Raw genomic sequence first — 17,837 nt, 5'->3', positions numbered from 1 at the left:
TGTTACCTTCGCCTCCTCAAATGGTTTTCCTACCTAAATTCTCTTTCCATAAAATCCGTCCCATTAGCAACCACCATATTTGTTCTTCTAAAATATAATTGCCACCATGGCAGTCGCTTGATCAGAAACTCCCAGTGGCTCCTTAGTCTAATACGCAAAGTTCTCAACACGACCCAGCTGTACAACCTCCTCTCTCACAATTGCCGTGAATGCAACACTTTCTCCGGTTGAGACTGGGCACTCCCACTTCTGTTTGTAGAATTAAAAATAGATAAACACCATTTTAAACATTATGAAGGTCACATGATAAAACAGAAATGAAAGGGAAATATATTTAAACTATAGTATAAAAAAATTCACAGTGATTGAGCAATAGTAAAAATTATTATGAATTTTAGAGCTTCAGTAATCTAGATAGCGTTTTCAATGACAGATATAGGACGGCCAGTAAGAAGCCTGTAGATATAAAATTTAAATGTACTTCCTTTTGACTAAAAAAAAAAATGCAACCAGATGACATTTGAAAGAAAGCTGTTCCTTATGTCATTTCATTCCCTGGTATTTCCACAATTTTTGAAGAATATCAAAATAAAATTAGGACAAATAAAATCCCCAGCACTTAAAAAGCACTTGTTGATTAATAAGACATGTAAGATTACCTGGACGGAAACAGCATGTAAAAATATTAGAGGAGCTGTCGGAAGATATTATGGAACCCTAGCAGCACAGTGGTTAAGAGCTCAGCTACTAATCCAACACAGGCAGTTTGAACCCACCAGCCACTCTGCAGGAGAAAGATATGGTAGCCTGCTTCCATGAAGATTATAGCCTTGGAAACTCTATTGGACAGTTCTACTCTGTCTTATGGTGTCACTATGAGTCAGAACCAACTTGATGGCAATGGGTTTTTAGCTTTATTGTAACATATTAATAATTGGGCGTACAGTACAAAGGAACTGTCTGTACTATCAGTGCAAAAATTCTATAAATTAAAACTTTTGAAATACAAAGCTTATTGTAGAATTAAAATAGGGGAACCTGACTCAGACAAAGGGTGTTTATGTTTCTTTGAGCCATTCAAATTGATGCGCAAGCTATTCTTACAATTTTATTTTATAAAAATTTTAGTATGGCATTTCTGCCTTGTATCTGGCAGAGCAGTTTAAGTTCTGTTTCAGTAACAAATGATCCCAAATCCCACAGGAAGAAGTACTGCATGGTGGAAAATTGGAATATTTGACGCACAGTGTTATAATCTGTCACAGTTTACAGATGCACCAAGCATAAGACTGGACCTGAAAGACCTTTTCTCATCTTATATACCTGTGGCTGTCTGTCCTATTAGCAAAGAGAGAGGGAGAAGAAAAAAAGAAAACACTTTACATCCTCTCCAAAGAAAACAGTTTTAATAGGCCCAATTTTTTGTTACGAAACTGAAAACTTGCCAGTAAAATAGCAATAACCTCAACTTCGTGCCTATTAAACCCTATCCCCCAACCAGGGAAAAATGTGGAGCACTGTAATTTGGCTTAACATTCCTCATCTAGTGTGAGTGACAAATTTTTATTACAAACGAAGTTCCAAATATTACTCTTGGACATTATGGGACCTGACCCATGTGTCAGTTCTGTGTGAATTACTGCTTTCCAAGGAGGAAGCAAGTGATTCAGATTCTGAATTCTATAGCAAGCTACTTTATTTCCCCTCCTCTTTTATTGTGAGCATTCTGTTAAGAAACTCCATATTTTGCTGATTTGCTTGCTGGATGATAACATTGTTAATGTCATAATCAGACAATTAGCTGAAAGGCAATAGCACTGTAAAAAAAAATTCCAGTTTGTATTTGCATTAAAGAGCTAAATAGCCTTGCAGTAGTAGTGTGTTCAGATCAGGAGAGCCCTTTGAGAAGCATTATTTGAGAGGTTTTAACACAGAAAGTGTCTGGGAATCTGAAGTCTATTTAAAGTGATCTGTAATGTTTATGGTTCTGATCCTCTGAAATATTCAAGAGAGAGGTTATCTTTCAGAAACTACATGCAGCATTTGCCTCCAGACTCTGTCTTGTAAATTTTTCCAGAAGAGGTGTATTTATTTGGCTTGAAAGATTTAGATAGTATCATTCTTCTTTAAAAATCCTATTAAAGTCTCAAAAGAGTCAACGACAACCACAAAATGAATATAGAGAGATAGAGCAATAATAAAAATGTGACTAAATGTTGACAGTTGGTACCTCCACAAGCAAGGTAGATGGGTGTCCATTATACTACTCTCAACTTTTCTGTAGGTTTGGACATTTTCAAAATAAAATGTTAGAAAGGAAGAGCCTAAAGCTAGAGGAAAAGTTCACTATCACAGGTCAGAATACTAATTATCTGTTTACTAATGAAATTTTCATTCATGACTCAAGAAATGAGAAAAATAAAAGCAATAGAAGGCATTTTCCATGAAGCTAAATTAGTTCCATTCTCAGTGTAGTCATTTATTTTGAAATTATGTTTTTGCTATTGGTGGGGGCAGTGAATGGGACATGAAAAAGTTGCCTTGGCGGCCTCATGATGATAGTGGATGGTAATAATTTCTTTTCTTTTTAGAAATCTTGCTAGACAAAATAAAATGCTAGCAACCCTTATAGAATTCTATTGATAAGGTCTTGAAGGTGTGTCTCAATCTCTGTACCTATTAGGAATGCAGTGTAATAGTGGGCAGAAACATTGATAGGAAACAAAGGAATGTAGCTATAAGAAATGAAACCTGATTGTCTTAGGCTCGGTTCTCTAGAGAAGTAAAACCAGTAACCTCTATAAACATATATATAGAGAGAGAGAGATTTATATCAAGGAAATGGCTCACACGGTTGTAGATGCTGGACCATTCCAAGTCTGCAGGTCAAGATAGAGGTTTCCCCTGATTCACGTAGCCACAGGAGTTGGCAAACCTAAGATCAGCAGGTCACAGATCAGGGCTCTTTCTCACAAGCTATGGAGATCGATGAATCCCAAGATCAGCAGGTAAGACTGCAGGTAAGCTGCCAGCTCAAATCCCAGGAACCAGAGGCTAGAAGACAGAAGCCAGCTGCAGGATCCAGCATGAGCAATAAGCACCCAAGCCTTTCCAGACTATCCATTCATATTCAATGCAGGTCACATGCCTAAGGAAACTCCCCCAAATTAACAGGCTACTCACAGCAGACACCATCATGGAGGTGATCACACAATATCAAATCTTATCATGGAAGTCATCACACCATACGGCTGACAAACCACTGAGACTCACGGCCCAGCCAAGTTGACACACAATCCCAAAGGCTAGGAAGTAGGAAATACTGGGGGTTATATTTGTGTCAAGGCCCCTGGGTACTTGTGATTGACTTCTAACCTAAAGGGTGGCAGTTTGAGCCCAGCCAATGATACCACAGAAGAAAGGTCTGGTGATCGGCTTCCATTAAGATTACAGTCAAGAAAACCCTGAAGAGGCAGGGCCAAGATGGCAGAGTAGTCAGATGCTTCTGGTGGTCCCACTTACAACAAAGACTCAAAAAAACAAGTGAATCAATTATATATATGGCAAGCTAGGAGCCTGAAAATCAAAGACAAAGTTAAGAAATCGGACTAAGTGGCAGGGGGAGGGAGAGATGGATCAGAAGCAGTGAGAATTTGGTGGATCTGGCTCAGCAGGAACCAGTGCCCCTCAGCCCTGATCTGCTGGCAAGACTGTGGCAAGGCTGGTAGTAGTATTCAGGACGTGGTTTCCTTAGCCACAGGGAGCCAACGGCACAGAGTCTACTCATGCCTCTGGAATCAGCAAAGAACAGTGCTCTCAGCATAAGATAAGTGCTTGTGTCTAATTTACTGTACAGATCAAATAGCTCCCCTTTCGAAAGAACTCTCTCCCATTTATCTGATCCCTCCTCCCTCTGCCACAGGCCCTGAGGTGGCTTCAGTGATGGTCCATTTCCCTGGGCCTGAGATAGGTCCTGCTGCACACTTTGAGCCATTCTTCCAACCTTGGAGAAGGAACAAATTAACAAATGGGGAAAAAAATAATCTGCTGACTCCCCCAAGCTGGGCACTTAGGGCAGAAGTGGCTACTGTCCAGGCACAAGTGGCCCACAGACTATGAATGCCATTCACCCCTGCATGGACTTGTGTGGCCCCATTTCAGCAGCTATACCATTGTCACAGTGCAAGGGTATATGTCCCTGAGGTCTGACTTCAACAGTTCCAGCTGTGCAGTGGAGAGGCAGGTTTTTGACGTTTGACACCACTCTGCCTGTTAAGCAGGGCCCTCACCTACCCACATCAGGGGCCTGAGGACTGGAGGCTCCACCCATGCAACCTAGCCACCCATGACAGGGGTCCAAGGATAAGTGGTAACTCCTAGTCCTTACAGGTAAAAGCATTGGGTGCGTATGGTATGGTGCAGAGCCCACCCACCTGTGCGCTCTAGAGAAGAGTGACACGTCTTCTTCACAGACACTTGGGGAACAGTTGTGAGCCCCCTGTTTTGCTCAGAGTGTGACCTTTTGTTGCAACCAGAAACCTGTGCATACACCAATCACCATTGCTCCTCCAAGACCATAGGTGAGACCCTGCACCACACACTTGGTGACCAACTACCTGGATACCTGAGCCAAATCCATACAAGAAAAGTGAATAGGCTCCTAGGCTGATAGACCTGGTAACAGCTCTAGCCATCTGGTGACAGGACATTAGAGCTTCAGAGGCTACAATAATCAAGCTAGCTCACCCAAGCAGCCTATTTGGGTATATCAAAACAAAACAAAGCAAGAAGCTAGAACACAGTAAGGAAATTTAAAACAAACTAATACAATAAATTACAGATGGCTCAGAGACAACAGTTAATATCGAATCACATAAAGAAGCAGACCATGATTGCTTCAACAAACTCTCAAAATGAAGAATCAAGGAATCTTCCTGATGAAGAGGAAATCCTGGAATTACCAGAGATAGAATAAAAAAAAAAAAAAAAAAAAAAACCCAGTGCTGTCGAGTCGATTCCGACTCATACAAAATACTAGTATACAGAACTGTTCAAGAGATCAGGAAGGAGATCAGGCAATATGCAGAACAAGCCAAGGAGCACATAGATAAAGCAATGGAGAAAATTAAGGTTATTCAAGAGCATAATGAAAAATTTAATAGGCTAAAGAATCTATAGAGAGACAGCAATCAGAAATTCAGAGGATTAGCAATAAAATTTCAGAATTAGACAACTCAGTAGGAGTCAGAGGATCAGAATTGAGGAAATAGAAGTCAGAATTAGTGAAATTGAAGATAAAAACACTTGTCACCAATATATTTGAAGGAAAATCAGATAAAAGAATTTTAAAAAATGAAGAAACCCTAAGAATTATGTGGGACTCTATCAAGAGAAATAACCTAAGAGTGATTGGAGTACCAGAACAGGGAGAGCAAACAGAAAATACAGAGAGAATTGTTGAGATTTGTTGGCAGAAAACTTCCCTGATATCATGAAAGACAAGAAGATACCTATCCAAGACCCTCATCGAACTCCACACAAGGTAGACCCCAAAAGAAAGTCACCAAGACATATTACAATCAAACTTGCCAAAACCAAAGATAAAGAGAGAAATTTAAGAGCGGCTAGAGATAAACGAAAGTCACCTACAAAGGAGAGTCAATAAGAACAAACTCAAACTATTCAGCAGAAACTATGCAGGCGAGAAGACAATGAGATGACTTATACAAAGCATTGAAGGAAAAAAATTGCCAGCTGAGAAACATATACCCAGAAAAACTGCCTCTCAAATAAGAAGGCAAAATTAGGGCATTTCCAGATAAACAGAAGTTTAGGGAATTTGCAAAAACCAAACCAAAGCTATAAAAAATACAAAAGGAAGTCATCTGGCTAGAAAATCAATAATATCAGGTAACAACCCAAGACTAAAACACAAGACAGAGAAACCAGATATCAACCCAGGTAAGGAAATAACAAAAATAAATCAAGATAAAAAAACACACAAAATGGGGAAACAGACACCATTATGTAAAAGATGACAACATTAAATCAATAATGAGGGACTAAAAAATGTAGTCATAGATCTTTCATATGGAGAGGAAGTCAAGGTGATATAGAGAGATAAAAGTTTGGTTTAGACTTAGAAAAATAGGGGTAAATAATAAGGCAACCACGAAAGAAACTAACAATGATACACATCAAAATAAAATACAAGAAAAACGTAAAGACTCAGTAAAAACAAAATCAATAATGAGAAACAGAAAAAGACAATTTATAAAGAGAAACTAGCCAGCACAAAAAATTACGTGGAAAAAAGAAACTGTCAGCAACACATGAAAAAAAACATCAAAATGACAGCACCAAACTTAGCCATAATTATGCTGAATGTAAATGGACTAAACACACCAATAAAAAGACAGAGAGTGGCAGAATGGATTAAAACAAACACGATCCATCCATATGCTGCCTATAAGAGACACACCTTAGACATGGAGACACAAACAAACTAAAACTCAAAGGATTGAAAAAATTATATCAAGCAAACAACAATCAAAAAAGAACTGGAGTGGAAATACCATATTTCTGACAAAATAGACTTTAAAGTTAAATCCACCACAAAGGATAAGGAAGGACACTATGTAATGATTAAAGGGACAATATACCAGGAGGATATTACCATATTAAATATTTACGCACCCAAAGACAGGGCTTCAAGATACATGAAACAAACTCTAACAGCATTGAAAAGTGAGATAGATAGCTTCACAATAATAGTGGGAAACTTCAACACACCACTTTCAGCAAAGGACAGAACATCCAGAAAGAAGCTCAGTAAAGACATGGAAGATCTAAATGCCAAAATAAACCAACTTGACCTCTTAGACATATACAGAACACTCCACCCAACAGCAGACAAGTATACTTTCTTTTCCAATGCACATGGAACATTCTCTCGAATAGACTGCATATTAGGTCATAAAGCAAGCCTTAACAGAATTCAAAACATCGAAATGTTACAAAGCATCTTCTCTGACCATAAAGCCATAAAAGTAGAAATCGATAACAGAAAAAGCAGGGAAAAGAAATCAACCACATGGAAACTAAACAAAACCTTGATCAAAAATGACTGAAATTAAGGACCGAATAAAGAAATTCATAGAATCAAATGAGAATGAAAGCGCTTCCTTTCAGAATCTTTGGGACAGAGCTAAAGCAATCCTCAGAGGTCAATTTATATCAATAAATGGACACAGCCAAAACAAAGAAGAGCCAATATCAAAGAATTATCCCTACAACTTGAACAAATAAAATGCAACAAAAGGAACCCTCAGGCACCAGAAGAAAATAATAAAAATTAGAGCAGAATTAAAGGAAATAGAGAACAGAAAAACAATTGAAAGAGTTAATAAGACCAAAAGCTGGTTCTTTGAAAAGATTAGCAAAATCGATAAACCACTGGTCAGACTGGCAAAAGAAAAACAGAAGATGGTGCAAATAACCCGAATAAGAAATAAGATGGGCGATGTCACGACAGAACCAACTGCAATTAAAAGAATCATATCAGCTTACTACAAAAAATTGTGCTTTAACAAATTTGAAAACCTAGAAGAAATGGACAAATTTCTAGAAACAAATTACCTACCTAAACTGACAGAGGTAGAATGACTAAATAAACCCATAACAAAAAAAGATCAAAAAGGTATTTTAAAAACTCCCAACAACAACAACAACAAAAAGCCCTGGCCCTGACGGCTTCATTGGAGAATTCTACCAAACTTTCAGCGAAGACGTAACACCACTACTGCTAAAGGTATTTCAGAGCATAGAAAAGGATGGAACACTCCCAAACTCATTCTCTGATACCAAAACCAGGTAAAGACACCACAAAAAAAGGAAAATTACAGACCTGTATCTCTCATGAACTTAGATGCAAAAATCCTCAACAAAATTCTAGCCAATAGAATTCAACAACATATCAAAAAAAATAATTCACCATGACCAAGTGGGATTCATACCAGGCATGCAGGGACGGTTCAACGTTAGAAAAAAAAACAATGTAATCCACTATATAAATAAAACAAAAGACAAGAACCACATAATCTTATCAATTGATATAGAAAAGCCATTTGACAAAGTCCAACACATATTCATGATAAAAAAAAAAAAACCCTCAGCAAAATAAGAATAGAAGGAAAATTCTTCAACATAATAAAGGGCATTTATACAAAGCAAACAGCCAACATCACCCTAAATGTGAGAGTCTAAAAGCATTCCTCTTGAGAAGGGGAACCAGACAAGGATGCCCTTTATCACCACTCTTATTCAACATTATGCTGGCGGTCCTAGCCAGAGCAATTAGGCTAGATAAAGAAATAAAGGGCATCCAAATTGGCAAAGAAGTAAAAGTATCTCTGTTTGCAGATGACATGATCTTATACACAGAAAACCCTAAAGAATCCTCAAGAAAACTACTGAAACTAATAGAAGAGTTCAGTAGAGTATCAGGATACAAGATAAACATACAAAAATCAGTTGGATTCCTCTGCACCAACAAAAAGAACATTGAAGAGGAAGTCACCAAATCAATACCATTTACAAAAGCCCCCAAGAAGATAAAATACTTAGGAATAAATCTAACCAGAGACATAAAAGACCTGTACAAGGTAATCTAGAAGACACTACTGCAGGAAACCAAAAGAGACCCAAGTAAGTGGAAAAACATACCTTGCTCATGGATAGGAAGACTCAACATTGTAAAAATGTCTATTCTACTAAAAGCAATCTATAGATACAATGCAACCCTGATCCAAATACCAATGACATTTTTTATTGAGATGGAGAAACAGATCACCAACTTCCTATGGAAGGGAAAGAAGCCCCGGATAAGTAAAGCATTACTGAAAAAGAAGAACAAAGTGGGAGGCCTCACACTACCTGATTTTAGAACCTATTACACTGCCATAGTAGTCAAAACAGCCTTTTACTGGTACAACAACAGATACTTAGACCAATGGAACAGAATTGAGAATCCAGACATAAATCTATCCACATATGAGTAGCTGATATTTGACAAAGATCCCAAGTCTGTTAAATTGGGAAAAGACAGTCTCTTTAGCAAATGGTGCTCACATAACTGGATATCCATTTGCAAAAAAAAATGAAACAAGATCCATACCTCACACCATGCACAAAAACTAACTCAAAATGGATCAAAGACCTAAATATAAAAACTAAAATGATAAAGATCATGGAAAAAAATTGGGACAATGCTAGGAGCCCTAATACATGTCATAAACAGTATACAAAACATTACCAACAATGCACAGACACCAGAAGAGAAACTAGATAACTGGGAGCTCCTAAAAATCAAAGACTTATGCCCATCCAAAGACTTCACCAAAAAAGTAAAAAGATTACCTACAGACTGGGAAAATGTTTTTGGCTATGACAGTTCTGATCAGCATCTGATCTCTAAAATCTGGATGATACTGCAAAAACTCAACAACAAAAAGACAAAAAAAAAAAAAACAATTAAAAAACGGGCAAAGAATATGAACAGGCATTTCATCAAAGAAGACATTCGACCAGCTAACAGATACACGAGGAAATGCTCACAATCATTAGCCATTAGAGAAATGCAAATTAAAACTACAATGAGGTACCATCTTACCCCAACAAGGCCAGCACTAATCCAAAAAACACAAAATAATAAATGTTAGAGAGGTTGTGGGGAGACTGGAACACTTATGCACTACTGGTGGGAATATAAAATGGTACAACCACTTTGGAAATTGATTTGGCACTTTTTTTAAAAAGCTGGAAATAGAACTACCATAGATCCAGCAATCCTACTCCTTGGAATATATCCTAAAGAAATAAGAGCCCTCACAGGAACAGATATATGCACACCCATGCTCATTGCAGCACTGTTTACAATAGCAAATAATGGAAGCAACCAAGGTGCGCATCGACGGATGAATGGATAAATAAATTATGGTATATTCACATAACAGAATATCAGGCAGTGATTAAGAACAACAATGAAGCCGTGAAACATCTGATAACATGGAGGAATCTAGAAGACGTTATGCTGAGTGAAATCAGTTGCAAAAGGACAAATATTGTATGAGACCACTATTATAAGGACTCAAGAAAAAGTTTGAACACCGAAGAAAATATTCTTTGATTTTTATGAGGGTGGGGAGGGAAAGAGAGGGTATTCACTAAATATATAGTAGACAAGAACTATTTTAGGTGAAGTGAAAGACAACACACAGTACAGGACAGATCACCACTAGTGAACTAAACCAAAAGCAGTTTCCTGAATGCAACCGAAGGATTCAAAGTCCAGAGTAGTAGGGTGAGGGGTATAGGGATCATGGTTTCAGGGGACATCTAAGTCAATTGGAATAACAAAACGTTTGAGAAAATGTTCTGCATCCCACTTTGGTGAGCGGTGACTGGGGTTAAACACTAGCAAGAGGTCATCTAAGATGCATCAATTGGTCTCAACCCACCTGGAGGAAAGGAGGATAAAGAACAAAGACAAGGTAAAGATGAGCCCAAGAGACAGAAAGGACGACATAAACCAGAAACTACATCAGCCCAAGACCAGAATTAAATGGTGCCCGGCTACCACAGATGACTGGCCTGACAGGACACACAATAGAGAATCTCTGAAGGAGCAAGAGGACAGTGGGATGTGGATCTCAAATTCTTGTTAAAAGACCAGACTTACTGGTCTGACTGAGACTAGAGGGACCCCAAAGGTCATGGTCCCCATACCTTCTGTTAGCCCAAGACAGGAACCATTTCCGAAGCCAACTCTTCAGACAGGGATTGGACTGGAGTACAAGGCAGAAAATGATACTAGTAAGGAATGAGCTTCTTGAATCAAGTAGACACATGAGACTATGTGGGCAGCTCCTGTCTGGAGAGGAGATGAGAAGGCAGAGGGGGACAGGAGCTGGTTGAATGGACATGGGGAATACAGGGTGGAGAGAAGGAGTGTGCTGTCTCATTAGGGGAAGAGCAGCTAGGAGTATATAGCAAAGTGTATGTAAATTTTTGTATGAGAGACTGACTTGATTTGTAAACTTTCACTTAAAGCACAATTAAAAAAAGAAAACCCTGTGGAGCACTTCTACTCTGTAACACATGGGGTTACCATGAGTTTGGATTGACTTGATGGCAATGGGTTTTTGGTGTTTTGTTTTGTTTTTATTCATACCAGCAGAAAATTCTTGTGAGACGGGAAGAAAGACATTATGTACAGCTGTGGACAGACAGGGAAGATCAAAACTCATTATAAATTAATAATCTGGCAGTCTGTGAATATAATTTATTTAAATGGGGGAAAATGTACTTGAACTAAAGTCTAATAATAAAATAACATAAAATAAATGAATGTAGCTATCTAGTTGCCACTGATAATTATGCTTTCCTTCTTCCCTGAAATCTCAATTTCGTTCAAGGTGATTCACTAACCAGACAAATGACTATGTATTGAAATCTCCTTACAGGAAGACATGGCTGGTTTACATGATGTGAGACTTCCAGGATGAACCAGTTAGAGGTGGACAGATAGCTGGTATATATCCTTTTCGCCCTCCCCCCTTCGTCCTTCCTGCTGCCTGGAACTTAAACACAATGGCAGGATCTCCAGTAGCCATTTTGGACCTGAGGGACCTTAAGAATAGAAGCTATATGCTAAGGAGGGTGCAGCATAAAAATAGTATGAGCTTAGGTCCCTGATGATACCATAGAGCTACTGTGTCAACTCTGGACTACCTATCTTCAGACTTCTCTGAAAAATAAGCTTCTATTTTGTTTAGGCCATTATAGTTCAGTCTCTGCTATTCATAGCTAAATTTAGTATACCATCTTTAGTAGGAATCCATCCTCAAAGACAAATTTTACATGTGTTACAGAGGAAACCTAGGCAGCAATATCCAAGATGGATGGAAGTTTCCAGAATATCTACAGTACTGGAATATAGCAATAAAAACAGCAACAACAATAACCTGTTATCTAAATAACTGTCTTGAAACAGCTAGCAGAAGAACAATGATCAGCATCTAGTCTCCAAAAAAAAGGGATAGCAAGGACAAAGAAAGTATCTGCATTTATCTCAGTTTTTTTAAGGAAACAGGTCACTGTACTTGTTAAATGCACGTGTTCTGGCTGCTAGACAGTATGCTGTACTGGAGAAGGAGTACATCCATAAGTCTTTTCCACAGCACGGATAAAATTTCCCTCAAGTCTGTCCAATTCCTTTTGGTCTGATCAGTTTTCCCATAACTTAATTAGGGCTCTTTTGATTGCAAGGAATAAGCTCCCCCAAAGTAGTTCAAGCATAAGTGTGTGTATATGAGGGGGAGGCGTTGAAAGAGTGTTACTGTATAGACACTGAGAAGTTTCTAGGGAATCTAGAAAAGGATATTCAGGCCTCAGGTATATCAGAAACCAGGCAGGAGCCTGCTTGTAAGAAACGAACTGGAGGGGGAATTAAGAAGTTCTGGTGGGATGTCCTAGAGGTTGGGGAAAAGGAAAAGGCACCTGCCACACAAAGAGCTGTGATGTCAGCACTAGTCAGGTAAGACGTGATCCTCAGGGAGCCAAAACATGAGCTAGCAGGCAAGTAGGGAGGAGGAGAGGAACTAGATGGTCAAAACAGATTTCTCCCACCCCTGTCCCCACTCCCATCCCCACTGGTACCAAACCTGGAAGATAGAGGAGAAGGGTAGAATCTTTTAATTGGATAGGGGTCAAATTTTGATTTATATTGGACCGGATTCTTTGATTCCTAAGAATTAGATTGTCGTTAAACCCAAGAGTGACCGGTACTGCTGTAGATCTACTCAGCTCCTCGTGAGGTGGGAAGAACTAACAACGCAGGCTTGAAGAAGGCTGTGGTGGGACAGAACCACGTGTTCAGTACAGGGATTACACAAAATAGAGCGCAACCAACCATTGTATTGACGAATGCCAACAGCAGGTTCAAATGAACGGAAAGATCAGACACAGATACCATACAGATAAATCACTAAGATGTACTGATGTAACCTTCTTTAAGACAGAATGAGCAGCAAACTTCCAAACCCTAAAATTCTGATAGAGTGAGGATCACATTGACCTCCTGGAAACAAAATACTCTATCTCCCTCCAGCCTAGTGTAAGGCTGAGGCAGTCCTGCCTGTGGGCTAACCCAGGTAGGTACACTTTGCTGGGCTGGGTGAACCTCCTCAATGTCAGAGCTATAGAGTACAAAATATGATCAGTTGAATATGGTATCCAGCTCCTAAAGACGAGCTAACGCTTCATCCTTCACTTCCATCTTCCTAGTGAATACAGCTTGATCCAAATGCACCTCTGAACTCACGGCTGAAGAACTGGAATGAGGGTTAGCAGGTATCCGGACATTTCTGAGGGTCCGAGGATTCCTTCTGTTTCACGCACACATGCACACACACAACTATTCTTCACTGAGCATTTATTGACCTGTGCTAACTATTTTCATTCATTATTTCTTTTAATCACCTGCAAATAACTCAAGAAAACCCTGGTGGCATAGTGGTTAAGAGCTACATCTGCTAACCAAAAGGTCGGCAGTTGAAATCCACCAGGCGCTCCTTGGAAACTCTATGGGGCAGTTCTACTCTGTCGATAGGGTTGCCATGAGCTGGAAGTGAAGGCAACGAGCCTTTTAAAAATAACTCAGTGGGGTAGATAACTGTAAGTATCACTTTTTATAGATAAATTAAGTAATTTGACTAATGTCACACAGATAGTAGATGGCAGAAATGAGATCTGAATTCAGGTATCTTTGATTCCCGAGCTAGTTCTGATCATATGCCTTCACATTCTAGCATAAAATACTGAGAAATGTAATGAAGTGAAATAGTCTAGCTTTTTTAAATGATTTATGCTTATTTAAGAAGCACCAAGATTAGAAAGTATGATTGCTTTTATACCATTCCATTAGCTGGTAAACAATACACATAATCATAAAAATATCAACATTTGCTTTTTTAAATGTGAAATGTTTTCTCACATGACAATCATAGTATCAGACATCACTTCTAAAAGGGAACTTATTTTTTTTAATAGTCTAAGAATAAACACTAATCATAGGGAGAGGAGAAACTGATTCCTCATTATTTCGAACCACCGTGATTGTTTACTTGATTTTTTGTGTACTTGCTACTTTTTGATGCAAAACAAAACAAAACACTCCATCTTTAATTTAAACTCAGGGCCAATTAAGAAAATGATTTTTTATTAAATTCATCAATAACCATCACTTAATGAATTCAAGTTGTTTTTTGTGGGTACCTATACGGCAAATGTCTAGGTGTCCCCAAGAATGTGGACACTGAAGAAAATTATAATGACATGCATCAAAATGAAAATGATTCAAAGCACAGATGTGTTGAGTCTCCTTTAAAAGACAGCATGGTGTCTAGACTATGGGTGGACAGGAACTTAACTGACTGAGTGGAATATCTGAAGAAAGAAGAAGCTCTTGGAAGATGGGTTGATCAGCAATGAAGCCCAGACAGAGAAATTTGTCTTTGCTGTTGGTACATTTCAATAGTGTATACAAATACATCAAGATCTTGGCTGTTCCACCAGACTGAGTCCAGTGCAACTAGATGGTGCCTGGCTACCACCAGTGACTGTTCTGACAGTGATCACAATAGAGGGTCCTGGACAGAGCCAGAGAAAAATGTAGAACAAAATTCTAACTTACGAAAAAAGACCAGACTTACTGGCCTGATGGAGACTGGAGAAACCCTGAGTCTATGGCCCCTGGACACCCTTTTAACTCAGTACTGGAGTCAGTGACAAGGTTTACCCTTCAGCCAAAGATTACACAGGCCCATGAAACAAAATGAGACTAAAGGGGCACAACAGCCCAGGGACAAAGACTAGAGGACAAGAGGGGACAGGAAAGTTGGTAATAGGGAACCCAAGGTCAAGAAGAGTGTTGACATGTCGTGGGGTTGTTAACCAACGTCATAAAACAATATGTGTGCTGTTTAATGAGAAGCTAGTTTGTTCTATAAACCTTCATCTAAAGTACAATTTAAAAAAATAATAAAAAATAAAAAAGATCTTGGCTGAATGACAATGGCCTCACATGTCAACTAGCTAATTTCCCTTGCTCTGAATTCATGCTAACTAAGCAAACATCTTAATTGCAACTTGCCTTATAGCTTTACGGGAAGACAACACACTAATCCTCAAGCCACTTTGCTTTAAACATGCCTGTGTTTCTCATGGTAAATGATTAAGTTGGTATTCTGATATTCATTGGTCTAGTTAACCCTAAAGAACAGATCTATCCTTGGCTGCTGATATTCTTTTGATTAGTTGCAAGTCACAGTGAACTCTTCTACCATATTAAGTGTAACTATTTCAAGTGCCCTCTTTGCATAAAAGAGGTGATCAGGACAGCAGAGAATATTTAATCTGAGGTTTATTGCAAACGAAGGTTTTAAGGGAAGGCTAGGATTCAGAAACAGTGGTGCACATACAATCTGCTTAAACTGGATCATGTGCTTTATAAACATTTGTAATAAAACAAATTCCAATGAATGGACCTCTGCTCCTTTCTAACATCTCTTTATTTCACTTCAGTAAGCCCTCCCCTCTTGGGGTGACAAGGGAAATGGGGCTCTTTGTGTTTTGCAGTGATCACCAGGGGAAGAGCTAGCGACAGAGAAGCACTGCCATTTGGCCCAGATCATTTGGACCATATATGGTGCCCAACTGGGGCTTCTATTCAGGCTCTCGTACTGCTGCTGACATAAGGGCTGGTTCCAAAGCTCCTTGTTCCTGCTCACAGGCACAAGACATTCAAATACTGCCTTGGGGATCCCCAGAAAAACTGCCAAGTCCCCACTCTGTTGTTCTATAGTGAAGTTCACTATTTAGGGTTAGTTAGATGGATGATTTTCAGAATTCCAATTTAATCATTTACCAAAAGAAGCAGAAGTTGAAAGCAGACTGGACTGAAGATCAGCATGTTCTCTTCCTGCAGCTCTTAGAGAAAAAATTCTGATGGGAAAGTGAGAGAACAAAACCAATCTAAATGGAATGTGTTGTTGCTGGGTGCTGTCGAGTGGAGTCCGAATCATAGTAACCCCATGTATATCAGAGTAGAACTGTAATCCATAGCATTTGTTGGGATGAAATCATTATGGAGGAGCCCTGGTGGCACAGTGCCTAAGAGCTCAGACTGCTATCCAAAAGGTTAGCAGTTCAAATCCACCAGCCACCCCTTGGAAACCCTATGGGGCAGTTCTACTCTGTCCTATAGGGTGGCCATGAGTCAGAATTGACTGGTCATCAACAGGTTAATCTTTACAGAAGCAGATTGTCAGATCTTTCCTGTGGAGCTGCTGGGTGGGTGTGAACTGTTAACCTTTTAGTTAGCAGCTGAGCACTTATCCGTTTTGCCACCAAGTCTCCTTAGATGGAACCTAGAGAAAATAAATATAACTTAGGAAACGAAAGAAACAATAAAAACTATTGTACGCTTAGAGAGATGAGAAGATCTTACATCCACAAAATAAGAACAGGGTGCCATAAACGAAGAAAATTTATGTTTTTTTTTTTTTTAAAAAAAGAGCTCTAGGCCTAGAAGCAACAACATTCCAGTAGCAATGAGCACATCCAGCACCCAGATTTTGGTTTCTAATATCATTCTCCACTGAAAGGAACCTGGGCTCCTTAGACAATGGCTGTTCCTAGGACTGGAGCAGGAAAGATGCAAGATAAGCCTGGAGCATCTTGCAGAGCCAGAAATTTAGGAAGTGTTCCCCACCTCCTACCTCCTACCCAGATGGATGGGGCTATGTCAAAAGGCACAGAAGCCAACTGAAAGAGCTCCCAAGATCAAAGTTGGAACAATTTGAGCAAGAAATAAAGAAATGTTGGACTATAACCTAAAGTATAAAGAAAATCACTATGAGTCCACACTGGTATAAATAAGTGGATAAATACATAAATGGGAGAGAATAAACAAATCTCCCTTGCAGAATTCCAAATAATTTTTGTAGAAACTCCACTCTCAAGTAGTAGAAGCATAACTCTCTGCTCCTTGGGTGTGGGCTGTGCATAATGACCTCCTGCCAAAGAATGCAGCATGGAAATGGGAAGCTGGACTTTATGAAGAACAACACGTGATCAGGATTGGAGGAAGACCCATTAACAATCTGCAATATGCAGATGACACAACCTTGCCTGCTGAAAGTGAGGAGTACAGAAAGCATTTACTGATGAAGATCAAGCCTTCAGTATAGATTACACTCAACATAAAGAAAATAAAAATCCTCACAACTGGATCAATAAGCAACATCATGATAAACAGAGAAAAGATTGAAGTTGTCAAGGATTTCATTCTACTTGGATTCACAATCAACACCCATGGAAACAGCAGTCAAGAAATCAAACAATGTATTGCATTAGGCAAATCTGCTGAAAAAGACCTCTTTAAAGTGCTGAAAAGCAAAGATGTCACTTTGGGAATAAGGTGTGCCTGACCCAAGCCGTGGTGTTTTCAATAGCCTCATATGCATGCAAAAGCTGGACAATGAATAGGGAAGACCAGAGAAAAATTAATGCCCTTGCATTATACTGTTGGTGAAGAATATTGACTATACCATGGGCTGCTAGAAAAACAAACAAGTCTGTCTTGTACAGCTGGAGTCATGTTATCAGGAAGGCCCAGTCCCTGGAGAAGGACATCATGCTTGGTAAAGCAGAGGGTCAGTGAAAAAGAGGAAGACCCTCAACAAGCTAGATTGACAGAGCAGCTGCAACAATGGGCT

Source organism: Elephas maximus, chromosome 23 (assembly GCF_024166365.1).
Source record: "Elephas maximus indicus isolate mEleMax1 chromosome 23, mEleMax1 primary haplotype, whole genome shotgun sequence".
In the NCBI taxonomy this organism is placed as follows: domain Eukaryota; kingdom Metazoa; phylum Chordata; class Mammalia; order Proboscidea; family Elephantidae; genus Elephas; species Elephas maximus.
This window is presented reverse-complemented; position numbering follows the sequence as displayed.